This window comes from Pongo pygmaeus, chromosome 7 (genome assembly GCF_028885625.2).
Source record: "Pongo pygmaeus isolate AG05252 chromosome 7, NHGRI_mPonPyg2-v2.0_pri, whole genome shotgun sequence".
Lineage (NCBI taxonomy): Eukaryota > Metazoa > Chordata > Mammalia > Primates > Hominidae > Pongo > Pongo pygmaeus.
In genome coordinates, this window is record NC_072380.2 from 158,656 (window position 1) to 172,841 (window position 14,186).

The following is a 14,186-nucleotide window of genomic DNA, read 5'->3' on the forward strand; positions in this document are numbered from 1 at the left end:
CAGGAGTGGGATTGCTGGGTCAAACAGTGGATCTACTTTCGGTTCTTTAAGGGACCTTCACACTGTTTTCCATAGTGGTTGTACTAGTTTACATTCCCACCACCAGTGTAGAAGTGTTCCCTTTTCACTGCATCCGTGCCAACATCTACTATCCAGAATCTACAACAAACTCAAACAAATTAGCAAGAAAAAAGCAAACAATCCCATCAAAAAGTGGGCTAAGGACATGAATTGATGGTTCTCAAAAGATATACAAATGGCCAACAAACATGAAAAAATGCTCAACATTACTAATGATCAGGGAAATGCAAATCAAAACCACAGTGCGATACCACCTTACTCCTGCAAGAATGACCATAAGCAAAAAATCAAAAAACAATAGAAGGTAAAGTTCTTGAAAGCATTCTGGCTTTAAAGACCTCTGACAGTGGGTGCAGGTGGGGAGAGGAGGGAGGTTTGCCCCCAGGAAGTCGGCTTGCTGCCTTTCTTCTCCTTGCTGATCTGGCAGCGCTTGACCCTCGTCTGACTTTGCTCCGCGGTTACTCTCTGCTGCAGCCCACAACAGCCCCTCCCATCCCACCCTCTGCCCTCCCACAGATGCTAGCTTTTGGCTCAAGGCTGGGCCAACATCCATTCCTTCCTGCTAAGGCCCACAGCAGCTGCATCCCAGCCAGCGCCGACCCACAGAGGATGACACACTCGATTTTAAAGGCAAAAGGAAACTTCAAGGAAAATGTGTTTCAAGTCCTAACAGAGAAAGAGGAACAGAGTCGCTGGCTCCAACATTAATTCCAAATCTCCTACCTTCCGTCTGGTCGAACGCTGATCCATTGCAGCACTGATCTCCTCTTGAATTCAACTATCTTTAGGTTTTTAAAACTCTTTAATTTTGAATAAATCACAGGTACAAAATAACACCCAAAAGTTTAACAATTTCCTGTAAGGATAACGCTGGCAGTGACACCGGCCGCCCCTCCACAGTCCCATCCCAGCCTCAACACCCTCCTTCTCTCTGGAAGGTGACCACTGACTCCCAAGGTAATTGTTCCCTTGTGGATGTTTTTTCTTTCAATTTTTTTCTTTTTGGAGATGGAATGTCGCTCAGTTGCCCAGGCTGGAGTGCAGTGGGGCGATCTCGGCTCACTACAAGCTCCGCCTCCTAGGTTCACGCCATTCTCCTGCCTCAGCCTCCCGAGTAGCTGGGACTGCAGGCACCTGCCACCAAGCCCGGCTAATTTTTGTGTTTTTAGTAGAGATAGGGTTTCACCATGTTGGCCAGGCTGGTCTTGAACTCCCGGGCCTCAGCTGATCCACCCGCCTCAGCTTCCCAAAGTGCTGGGATTACAGGTGTGAGCCACTGTGCCCAGCCCATCCCCTACTTTTTATCATTGTAGTTTGTCACATTGTCAGAGGACATAGCATACATATGATGTTCTCTTTCTTTCAATCCTCATTTATCTTAGTTTTACAAGGAACTATACCTTCAATTTCCACCACCAATACTTAAGTTGATGTGTCTCTCATTGTTTGGGTTGTCTTGAAATGAGTTGTCAAAGATTCCTCAAAATGTGTTCCTGGGAATAATATTTCCTGAGTTATTGCACGTTGATAACAGTTTTTCTGTTCCCTGTATACCTGCAAGTAAGTTTGCTGTATGTATGTAAAATCTTGGCTTATTTTATTTTCTTAGGTATTGTAAAAATGTTACTCCATTTTCTTCTTTTGTAAAGTTAGAAAGTTAGATAGTTATCTTATTTTCTTTCCCGGTTAAGTTCTACCCTTTTTTGAGCATACACCCACATGGCTTCTTGCTCTTTAAAGCCCAGTTATTGGATTAGAACGTGCCTCGGTGTAAGTCGCCTGAAGCAGTAGTCTATCCAGTTACTGGATTAGAACGTGCCTCAGTGTCAGTCACCTGGAGCAGTAGTCTATCCAGTTACTGGATTAGAATGTGCCTCGGTGTAAGTCGCCTGGAGCAGTAGTCTATCCAGTTATTGGATTAGAATGTGCCTCGGTGTGAGTCGCCTGGAGCAGTAGTCTATCCAGTTACTGGATTAGAATGTGCCTCGGTGTGAGTCGCCTGGAGCAGTAGTCTATCCAGTTATTGGATTAGAACGTGCCTCGGTGTAAGTCGCCTGGAGCAGTAGTCTAAAGTGAGGGATGAGCTTTGCATCCTTTAAATCTTTAAATCTTCTCTCACTGCGGAGAACCTTCTCTGCTTGCACATCTGTGCCTCTGCTCGGTGCCCTGGCTTTGCTTTTCACCTTCAGCATCTCCCATTATCCTTGTGTTTAATCTTCTTTACCTAATTTTAATGTGTCACTTTCTGTTGAATTTTTTAAATCTTCGTCATTTCTGTTTTATTTTAAAAATCTTTCCTCGTTCACACCCTTTATTCCTCCTTATTTGCTCTTATTTTCCTTCTAGTTTAGTCTTCATTTCAGAAATGATTTTTTTCTCGTATGCCACAAGTCTATCTCATTTTATTGCCTCACAGTGTTCTAATTCTGATTAATGTTACTCTTTGTAGTTTTGGGCCATTTCCTTAGTTTATCTCAGCGCATTGTGAACTGAGAGGTTGTACTTTTGCCCCGCTGTGTGGGAACTTCTTGAGGGGCACTTTTATTATCTGTAGGCATTTCATTCTGCTCTCTACTCTCTATTTTCTTATATTAATTTGGTGCAGGATTTACCTTCAATACTTTTCTAATGTTAATTTATATGTAAAATTGGATATCCTGAAGTTTTAGAAAAAGTGGGATTCAATGTAGATTTTTAAAACTATGAAGTCCCTCTTTGGTTGTTTTTATGTGATGTTAAAAAATATGGAAGTTTGATGTCTGAGGTTTCTTCACTCTATTCCCTTCCTCCACTTTTATCTAGACCTTCTCTTCACTTGGTCTTCGTTGCCCCACCCTGCATTTTTTGTTTTACCGTATATATATATTCGAGACAGGGTCTCACGCTGTTGCACAGGTTGGAGGACAGTTGCACAATCTCGGCTCACTGCAGCCTCCTCCCCCCAGGTTCGAGTGATTCTCCTGCCTCAGCCTCCCGGGTAGCTGGGATTACAGGCACATGCCACCATGCCTGGCTAATTTTTGTATCTTTAGTAGAGACAAGGTTTCACCATGTTGGTTAGGCTAGTCTTGAACTGACCTCAACTGATCCATCCACCTCAGCCTCACAAAGTTCTGAGATTAAAGGTGTGAACCACCGTGCCCGGCCTACTCCCAATAATTTTTTTTCATTCATAGAAAGGAGCCCGGCTTATCAGAATTAAGAGTTCCCAGGAGTCAGAGGCCCCAGTCCCTCAGTCCTTTCTGACTCATCAACTACTGGACGAGTAAACCCCACCTGTGTCAGTCACAGCTCTCAGGTTGAGCTGCCGTGCTTCCCCGTGGTGACTCCTGCACATCTGGGGTCGTAGATGCTTCCCCGTGGTGACTCCTGCACATCTGGGGTCATGGATGCTTCCCCATGGCAATGTCTGCACATCTGGGGTTGTGGATGCTTCCCTGTGCTCCTTGTGAGCCTTTGCTTCCTCCTACACAGACACCAACGTCGTACATTCTGGAGGCTTTTGGTTTAACCTCACCCGAATAGAGTTTAGGGTCTTTAGTCACTTAGTTTTATTAATGATGTTTTGGGTTTTGCTACCTAGTTGAGATTCAAAAATGTACTGTCTCAATCTTGCAGGTTTGAAAACTTTAAAAGATCATAGAATTTTTATTCTGCTTATCTTAAATCAAGTCCACTTAATTTGAACAGCTTTAAAGGTTTTTTCACAAACTGGGAAAGACCCCTGTGCTAATGGGGCAAGTGGACTTCAGCCACTACCCTATACCATGTCCCACAACGCACATAGGCAAGCAGTGTACCACAGCTCCAAGGTGATCTATATTAAGAGGAAGGGAAGAGGCCCATTGCCTTCCCTGAGCATCTAAAAAGTCTTTTGTGACATCGTGAGTTTTTGCCAAATCTGATTTTCAGAGGTAACCTGACCCCTCATAACTCACCCTTATAGAGTCACCATTTAAAGCACAAGTGCTGATGGCATCATCACCTCCAGTTCCTCCTGTGTCCCAGATGGCTGTGAGGATTATCGTGGCTGGGCTGGATGCAACCGTCTCATGCAATGGTAACAGCTCCTGACTCAGGTGCTGAGCGCGTGTTGTTTCTTGCCATCCACACATCACGGTGACAGTGTTCATGCTGCCACCCACCTCATCACCTCCTAAGGCAGGTGTCGTTCCTGCATCCCAAGCACATGCCTCAAACTACCCAATCTGTGCTGCCTTGGACGGCTGGTACTGCCTCCTGTTTAGTCATTCTTGTTTATTATTTGACACTGTCACTCACTGGCACCATCTTATTAGGAGAATGAGAATGAATCCAGGTTACAATTTCTGCTAAGACTTGGTGAGTTTTTCCTGACTTTCTAAATGGACTTCCTGTCAACATTTTACCATTTGCTAAAAGAAATGTGGAAAGAAAATACAGTCATGAAAGTCCCAAAGTTGTGACTTTCCACATCAATGTCAGCCTTTGCTGTGAAGTACGGTAGAAACCTTGAGTCAGAAAGAACCTTGGAAAGCATCTACACTGTGTTTCAAGTCTCTTCTTCTGTAGACGAGAGGAAAAAACTACCGGGGAGGTAAAGCTCCTCTTCCAATTTCAGGCAAAAGTAGGGCAGAGGCCAGACCTGTTGTCCAGTGTCCTGAACACTGGCAAGGAGCTATTTCTCAGGGTTGGCAGGCGCGCTTGACAGCTCCTCCTGCACACCCCACAGCTTCAGTGGAATACTTTCAGGAGATATTTAACCCTTTCAGGCCATGGAATTATCACATGAACAATGCAATGAAAACAGGAGTAGAGTCTATAAGTGACACTTGAAGAGCTAGTAGAATATTGAAAGTGAACTAGTGATGATGTCATATTTAAACTGAAGAGTCTCACAGAAGAATGAAAAAGAATTAAGATTAGTACAAGTAATAAAATCACCATTTCTATTCAAAGACAGAAATGTTAAAATAAGGAAGTGTGGCAGAATTTGCCAAATTCAATAGCATCAAAAAATAAAATAAAATCTTTTTGAATCAAAGATTCTTGTGATCAACTTCAAAAATCAATTCAGAGGATCGATTACCTCCCAAAGCACAAAATGAACATGTTAAGCTGATCCTACAGCTATAAACTGCTATACATATAAAGATGCACTTAATCCCTGAATCCTTGGGTGACTGAGTTTAAATGTATATTGAAAGCCATGACCAACACTCCATGGAGAAGCTTAGAATTCTTCGTTGAAATTTCTCAACTCTAACTCTTCATGTCATGCCCCATATGTGGTTAGACTGACTAAATCTATAGTTATCTGTCACCATGATGCTGTTTTTAATTTAAATATTTGTGTAGTTAGGATTCACTGACCCAAATCCAGAACTGCCAGGGAGAAAGCCGCCAAGTCAAAGAAGAGTGTCATCCACGGTCCAGGTCACCCATGGTCCAGGTCACGCAGGGTCCAGGTCACCCACGGTCCAGGTCACGTAGGGTCCAGGTCACGCAGGGTCCAGGTCACCCACAGTCCAGGTCACGCAGGGTCCAGGTCACCCACAGTCTGGGTCACGCAGGGTCCAGGTCACGCAGGGTCCAGGTCATGCAGGGTCCGGGTCACGCACGGTCCCGGTCATGCAGGGTCCAGGTCACCCACGGTCCAGGTCACCCATGGTCCAGGTCACGCAGGGCACTTGCACCTCCCGGCCCTGCTCCACCATCTTACAGGAATTCAGTCCCCCAAAACACACGAAGGCAAACACCCAAGTCATGCGTATGTCTCCAGAGAAAACAGCAAGGCCGTGAAGTCACACCGTGGATTCTCCTGCCCCGTCCACGGCAGCCACTCTTGACCCGCCTCATGATTGTCTACATCAACACCAGGCCCTGACTCGGTTTCAGTTTTCCCGTTTCTGCCCCTTGAACTTGGCCTTGACCCTTGACCCTTGATGCTCACTGGTCTTGGCTCACATTTACCCTCCACTTCATCAGCGTCTTTGCCACGTTGGAGGAGAGGCTACCTGGGCTAAGTCAGTTCACTTGGACAAATGTAGGAGCTCAGGTGAGTCAAGTTCTTTGCTGTTGCTATTTCTAATGTTGCTTCCATTTCCTTATCTGAAAAATGGGCATTAAAAAGACTTCACATTGTTTGGTGATACTTGAGTGAGAAAATGCACATTAAGATGTTGGCACCATGCCAAGCTCTCAGCAAACATGAGCCACTTTACATTATTTTATGGGGAATTTTTCTCTGGGGAGGCCCACAGAATCAGACTCGAAGGATACTTAGCCAAGAACAAAACCTAAATCGTATCCCTGAAGATACGGCTACTTCCACACTGGGCACAGGCACATGACTCTCACTGCAACGCAGGGCAGGCTTTTCCAAGGAGGCCTCTGAACTCTGAGTTCCGATCTCTCTCCACGGCACTGCACCCTTTCATCCCTCTGCTCAGAATCAAGTCTAAAAACGCTGTATACAAATGGAAAAAGCCAGGGCATACCTGGGCCTGAGTTGCCAATAAAAGCTTGGAAAGCAGTTCCTGAGCTCTCCCTTAGAGAGGCAAGATTCATAGGGGAAATAATTCCCTCAAACATAATAGAGATTTGCATACGCCAATAGGTGAGCAGTGGCATTACAAGTGACTATCACATCAAGGAGAATGAGGGTGTCCTCCTCTGCGGATCACAGCAATTCAGCACCATGCAGAATGCTGCATAGGGTCATTAATGATTTTACCAATGTGTCTGTTTCCTAACCCTGGACTCTGACTCCTAAAGAACAGATCCAGGTTTTCATCATATTTGCTTCCCTTGTGTCTAGGATGGTGCCTGGTACATAGGAGGTCCTAATGCCCAGTTGCTGCACGGTTGGTTGGGAAGCATGAGATCTCAGAGCAAGGGCAGCACAGGCTCTGCCTCTGGTTACACATCTCCTGGGCGTGTGCTGACTGCTGAGTTAACCATCTCATGCTCCCAACCCCAGGGTTCCTTATATGTGAACGCCTATGTTGCTTGTCTCCAACAACAAGTTTGCAAAATATTTAAGACTATTCCTTTTGCTTTAAAACTCTCACCACGTTAATAAATACAGCATCTGAAAATGGTCTTGCTGGAAAATGTGACCCTCTGGAAAGCATTCAAAGCATTTTCTGTTTTGTGCTTGGATTTCTAAAGGGACCACAAATGGGTTAGACGTTCTTAAAATATCATTACATGTGGTTTTGCATCTTGAGTGGAAGACCCTTAGATTACAGTAACCCACTGTGACCATTTTAAGCATGTAAATGTAGCACAAAGTTGTCTGCATTTCTACTTAAAGTTTTCCTGAAAATGTGTAACAGATTTGACTATTCGGAACCAAATACAACAACTTAATATATGTTGATAACTGGCAGTGTGGAAATGAGGTCTGTAAAGTGGTGTGACTATTATGTGAAATTAATGGTGTAAACATATTTACTGTTTGCATTCAGCACAGGAAATGTTATTGATACAGCCGCAGACATTTTTAGGACTTCATAGGAAACCAAAAATTCTAAGCTTATTAATGACAACAATACATAAATCTTCCTTTTTCATGAAAAATTATTTGTTCAGAAAAAGGAGTGCTTTGGATCTCACTTTATTTTTTACAATTGAAATATGTGCAGTTTATTGCATGTACATAACCCTTTTAAATATTAACTGATACAAACGGACTTACATGACCAGAAATCTGTTGAAAAACTCTCCTGTTTACAGACTGTGTTAACACATTTCTCATCTCACTGTTCTTTTATGTCTACATTTCTCCAGGTAAATATAACTATCACCGTAATTTCTTGGTTTCTCTTCAGTTCATTAGTAATTATGAGTAATGTATTGAAATGTTAAAGATATGTTCATGCATTCAGAATCCTGTGCTCTCTGATCCACATAGTAGTGAATTATGCTATCAACAATTACACAGAATATGCTCTTTTTTTTTTTTTTTGAGTTGGAGTCACGCTTGGTTACCCAGGCTGGAGTGCAATGGTGTGGTCTGGGCTCACTGCAACCTCCACCTCCCGGGTTCAAGTGATTTTCCTGCCTCAGCCTCTGAGTAGCTGGGATTACAGGCATCTGCCATCATCCCTGGCTAATTTTTTTTTTTTAATACTTTAAGTTTTAGGGTACATGAGCACAACGTGCAGGTTAGTTACATATGTATACATGTGCCATGTTGGTGTGCTGCACCCATTAACTCGTTATTTAACATTAGGTATATCTCCTAATGCAATCCCTCCCCCCTCCCCCAACCACACAACAGGCCCCGGTGTGTGATGTTCCCCTTCCTGTATCCATGTGTTCTCATTGTTCAATTCCCACCTATGAGTGAGAATATGCGGTGTTTGGTTTTTTGTTCTTGCGATAGTTTACTGAGAATGATGATTTCCAATTTCATCCATGTCCCTACAAAGGACATGAACTCATCATTTTTTATGGCTGCATAGTATTCCATGGTGTATATGTGCCACATTTTCTTAATCCAGTCTATCATTGTTGGACATTTGGGTTGGTTCCAAGTCTTTGCTATTGTGAATAGTGCCACAATAAACATAGGTGTGCATGTGTCTTTATAGCAGCATGATTTATAATCCTTTGGCTATATACCCAGTAATGGGATGGCTGGGTCAAATGGTATTTCTAGTTCTAGATCCCTGAGGAATCGCCACACTGACTTCCACAATGGTTGAACTAGTTTACAGTCCCACCAACAGTGTAAAAGTGTTCCTATTTCTCCACATCCTCTCCAGCACCTGTTGTTTCTTGACTTTTTAATGATCGCCATTCTAACTGGTGTCAGATGGTATCTCATTGTGGTTTTGATTTGCATTTCTCTGATGGCCAGTGATGATGAGCATTTTTTCATGTGTCTTTCGGCTGCATAAATGTCTTCTTTCGAGAAGTGTCTGTTCGTATCCTTTGTCCACTTTTTGATGGGGTTGTTTGTTTTTTTCTTGTAAATTTGTTGGAGTTCATTGTAGATTCTGGATATTAGCCCTTTGTCAGATGAGTAGATTGCAAAAATTTTCTCCCATTCTGTAGGTTGCCTGTTCACTCTGATGGTAGTTTCTTTTGCTGGGCAGAAGCTCTTTAGCTTAATTAGATCCCATTTGTCAATTTTGGCTTTTGTTGCCATTGCTTTTGGTGTTTTAGACATGAAGTCCTTGCCCATGCCTATATCCTGAATGGTATTGCCTAGGTTTTCTTCTAGAGTTTTTATGGTTTTAGGTCTAACATTTAAGTCTTTAATCCATCTTGAATTAATTTTTGTATAAGGTATAAGGGAGGGATCCAGTTTCAGCTTTCTACATATGGCTAGCCAGTTTTCCCAGCACCATTTATTAAATAGGGAATCCTTTCCCCATTGCTTGTTTTTGTCAGGTTTGTCAAAGATCAGTTGGTTGTAGATATGTGGCATTATTTCTGAGGGCTCTGTTCTGTTCCATTGGTCTATATCTCTGTTTTGGTACCAGTACCATGCTGTTTTGGTTACTGTAGCCTTGTAGTATAGTTTGAAGTCAGGTAGCATGATGCCTCCAGCTTTGTTCTTTTGGCTTAGGATTGACTTGGCAGTGTGGGCTCTTTTGTGGTTCCATATGACCTTTAAAGTAGTTTTTCCAATTCTGTGAAGAAAGTCATTGGTAGCTTGATGGGGATGGCATTGAATCTATAAATTACCTTGGGCAGTATGGCCATTTTTACGATATTGATTCTTCCTATCCATGAGCATGGAATGTTCTTCCATTTGTTTGTATCCTCTTTTATTTCATTGAGCAGTGGTTTGTAGTTCTCCTTGAAGAGGTCCTTCACATCCCTTGTAAGTTGGATTCCTGGATATCTTATTCTCTTTGAAGCAATTGTGAATGGGAGTTCACTCATGATTTGGCTCTCTGTTTCTCTGTTATTGGTGTATAAGAATGTTGTGATTTTTGCACATTGATTTTGTATCCTGAGACTTTGCTGAAGTTGCCTATCAGCTTAAGGAGATGGTGGGCTGAGACGATGGGGTTTTCTAGATATACAATCATGTCATCTGCAAACAGGGACAATTTGAATTCCTCTTTTCCTAACTGAATACCCTTTATTTCCTTCTCCTGCCTGATTGCCCTGGCCAGAACTTCCAACACTATGTTGAATAGGAGGGGTGAGAGAGGGCATCCCTGTCTTGTGCCAGTTTTCAAAGGGAATGCTTCCAGTTTTTGCCCATTCAGTATGATATTGGCTGTGGGTTTGTCATAGATAACTCTTATTATTTTGAAATAAGTCCCATCAATACCTAATTTATTGAGAGTTTTAGCATGAAGCATTGTTGAATTTTGTCAAAGGCCTTTTCTGCATCTATTGAGATAATCATATGGTTTTTGTCATTGGTTCCATTTACATGCTGGATTTCACTTATTGATTTGCGTATGTTGAACCAGCCTTGCATCCCAGGGATGAAGCCCACTTGATCATGGTGGATAAGATTTTTGATGTGCTGCTGGATTCAGTTTGCCAGTATTTTATTGAGAATTTTTGCATCGATGTTCATCAGGGATATTGGTCTAAAATTCTCTTTTTTTGTTGTGTCTCTGCCAGGCTTTGGTATCAGGATGATCCTGGCCTCATAAAATGAGTTAGGGAGGATTCCCTCTTTTTCTATTGATTGGAATAGTTTCAGAAGGAATCGTACCAGCTCCTCCTTGTACCTCTGGTAGAATTCAACTGTGAATCCATCTTGTCCTGGACTTTTTTTTTGGTTGGTAAGCTATTAATTATTGCCTCAATTTCAGAGTCTGTTATTGGTCTATTCAGAGATTCAACTTCTTCCTGGTTTAGTCTTGGGAGGGTGTATGTTTCGAGGAATTTATCCATTTCTTCTAGATTTTCTAGTTTATTTGCATAGAAGTGTTTGTAGTATTCTCTGATGGTAGTTTGTATTTCTATGGGATCGGTGGTGGGATCATTTTTTATTGCATCTATTTGATTATTCTCTCTTTTCTTCTTTATTAGTCTTGCTAGGAGTCTATCAGTTTTGTTGGTCTTTTCAAAAAACCAGCTCCTGAATTCATTGATTTTTTGAAGGGTTTTTTTGTGTCTCTATTTCCTTCAGTTCTGCTCTGATCTTAGTTATTTCTTGCCTTCTGCTAGCTTTTGAATGTGTTTGCTCTTGCTTCTCTAGTTCTTTTAATTGTGATGTTAGGGTGTCAATTTTAGATCTTTCCTGCTTTCTCTTGTGGGCATTTAGTGCTATAAATTTCCCTCTACACACTACTTTGAATGTGTCTCAGAGATTCTGGTATGTTGTGTCTTTGTTCTTGTTGGTTTCAAAGAACATCTTTATTTCTGCCTTCATTTCGTTATGTACCCAGTAGTCATTCAGGAGTAGGTTGTTCAGTTTCCATGTAGTTCAGCAGTTTTGAGTGAGTTTCTTAATCCTGAGTTCTAGTTTGATTGCACTGTGGTCTGAGAGACAGTTTGTTATAATTTCTGTTCTTTTACATTTGCTGAGGAGTGCTTTACTTCCAACTATGTGGTCAATTTTGGAATAGGTGTGGTGCTGAAAAGAATGTATATTCTGTTGATTTGGGGTGGAGAGTTCTGTAGATGTCTATTAGGTCCACTTGGTGCAGAGCTGAGTTCAATTCCTGGATATCCTTGTTAACTTTCTGTCTCGTTGATCTGTCTAATATTGACAGTGGGGTGTTAAAGTCTCCCATTATTATTGTGTGGGAGTCTAAGTCTCTTTGTAGGTCTCTATGGACTTGCTTTATGAATCTGGGTGTTCCTGTATTGGGTGCATATATATTTAGGATAGTTAGCTCTTCTTGTTGAATTGATCCCTTTACCATTATGTAATGGCCTTCTTTGTCTCTTTTGATCTTTGTTGGTTTAAAGTCTGTTTTATCAGAGACTAGGATTGCAACCCCTGCCTTTTTTTGTTTTCCATTTGCTTGGTAGATCTTCCTCCGTCCCTTTATTTTCAGCCTGTGTGTGTCTCTGCACATGAGATGGGTTTCCTGAATACAGCACACTGATGGGTCTTGACTCTTTATCCAATTTGCCAGTCTGTGTCTTTTAAATTGGAGCATTTAGCCCATTTACATTTAAGGTTAATATTGTTATGTGTGAATTTGATCCTGTCATTATGTTAGCTGGTTATTTTGCTCGTTAATTGATGCAGTTTCTTCCTAGCCTCAGTGGTCTTTACAATTTTGCATGTTTTTGCAGTGGCTAGTACCGGTTGTTCCTTTCCATGTTTAGTGCTTCCTTCAGGAGCTCTTTTAGGGCAGGCCTGGTGGTGACAAAATCTCTCAACATTTGCTTGTCTGTAAAAGATTTTATTTCTCCTTCACTTATGAAGCTTAGTTTGGCTGGATGTGAAATTCTGAGTTGAAAATTCTTTTCTTTAAGAATGTTGAATATTGGCCCCCACTCTCTTCTGGCTTGTAGAGTTGCTGCTGAGAGATCAGCTGTTAGTCTGATGGGCTTCCCTTTGTGGGTAACCTGACCTTTCTCTCTGGCTGCCCTTAACATTTTTTCCTTCATTTCAACTTTGGTGAATCTGACAATTATGTGTCTTTGAGTTGCTCTTCTCGAGGAGTATCTTTGTGGCGTTCTCTGTATTTCCTGAATTTGAATGTTGGCCTGCCTTGCTAGATTGGGGAAGTTCTCCTGGATAATATCCTGCAGAGTATTTTCCAACTTGGTTCCATTCTCCCCGTCACTTTCAGGTACACCAATCAGACGTAGATTTGGTCTTTTCACATAGTCCCATATTTCTTGGAGGCTTTATTCATTTCTTTTTATTCTTTTTTCTCTAAACTTCTCTTCCCGCTTCATTTCATTCATTTGATCTTCCATCACTGATACCCTTTCTTCCAGTTGATCGAATTGGCTACTGAGGCTTGTGCATTCGTCACGTAGTTCTCGTGCCTTGGTTTTTAGCTCCATCGGGTCCTTTAAGGACTTCTCTGCATGGGTTATTCTAGTTAGCCATTCGTCTAATTTTTTTTCAAGGTTTTTAACTTCTTTGCCATGGGTTCGAACTTCCTCCTTTAGCTCAAAGTAGTTTGATCGTCTGAAGCCTTCTTCTCTCAACTCGTCAAAGTCATTCTCCATCCAGCTTTGTTCTGTTGCTAGTGAGGAGCTACGTTCCTTTGAAGGAGGAGAGGCGCTCTGATTTTTAGAGTTTCCAGTTTTTCTGCTCTGTTTTTTCCTCATCTTTGTGGTTTTATCTACCTTTGATCTTTGATGATGGTGACGTACAGATGGGGTTTTGGTGTGGATGTCCTTTCTGTTTGTGAGTTTTCCTTCTAAGAGTCAGGACCCTCAGCTGCAGGTCTGTTGGAGTTTGCTGGAGGTCCACTCCAGACCCTGTTTGCCTGGGTATCAGCAGCAGAGGCTGCAGAATGGTGGATATTGGTGAACCGCAAATGTTGCTGCCTGAACGTTCCTCTGGAAGTTTTGTCTCAGAGGAGTACCTGGCTGTGTGAGGTGTCAGTCTGCCCCTACTGGGGGGTGCCTCCCAGTTAGGCTACTCGGGGGTCAGGGACCCACTTGAGGAGGCAGTCTGTCCGTTCTCAGATCTCCAGCTGCATGCTGGGAGAACCACTACTCTCTTCAAAGCTGTCGGACAGGGACATTTAAGTCTGCAGAGGATTCTGCTGCTTTTTGTTTTGCTATGCCCTGTCCCCAGAGATGGAGTCTACAGAGGCAGGCAGGCCTCCTTGAGCTGCAGTGGGCTCCATGCAGTTCCAGCTTCCCCGCCGCTTTGTTTACCTACTCAAGTCTCAGCAATGGCGGGCGACCCTCCCCCAGCCTTGCTGCCCCTTGCAGTTTGATCTCAGACTGCTGTGCTAGCAATGAGTGAGGCTCCGTGGGCTTAGGACCCTCTGAGCCAGGCACGGGATATAATCTCCTGGTGTGCCATTTGCTAAGACCATTGGAAAAGTGCAGTATTAGGATGGGAGTGACCCAATTTTCCAGGTGCCGTCTGTCATCCCTTTCTTTGACTAGGAAAGGGAATTCCCTGACCCCTTGTGCTTCCCGGGTGAGGCGATGCCTCGTCCTGCTTTGGCTCATGCTCGGTGTGCTGCACCCACTGTCTTGCACCCACTTCC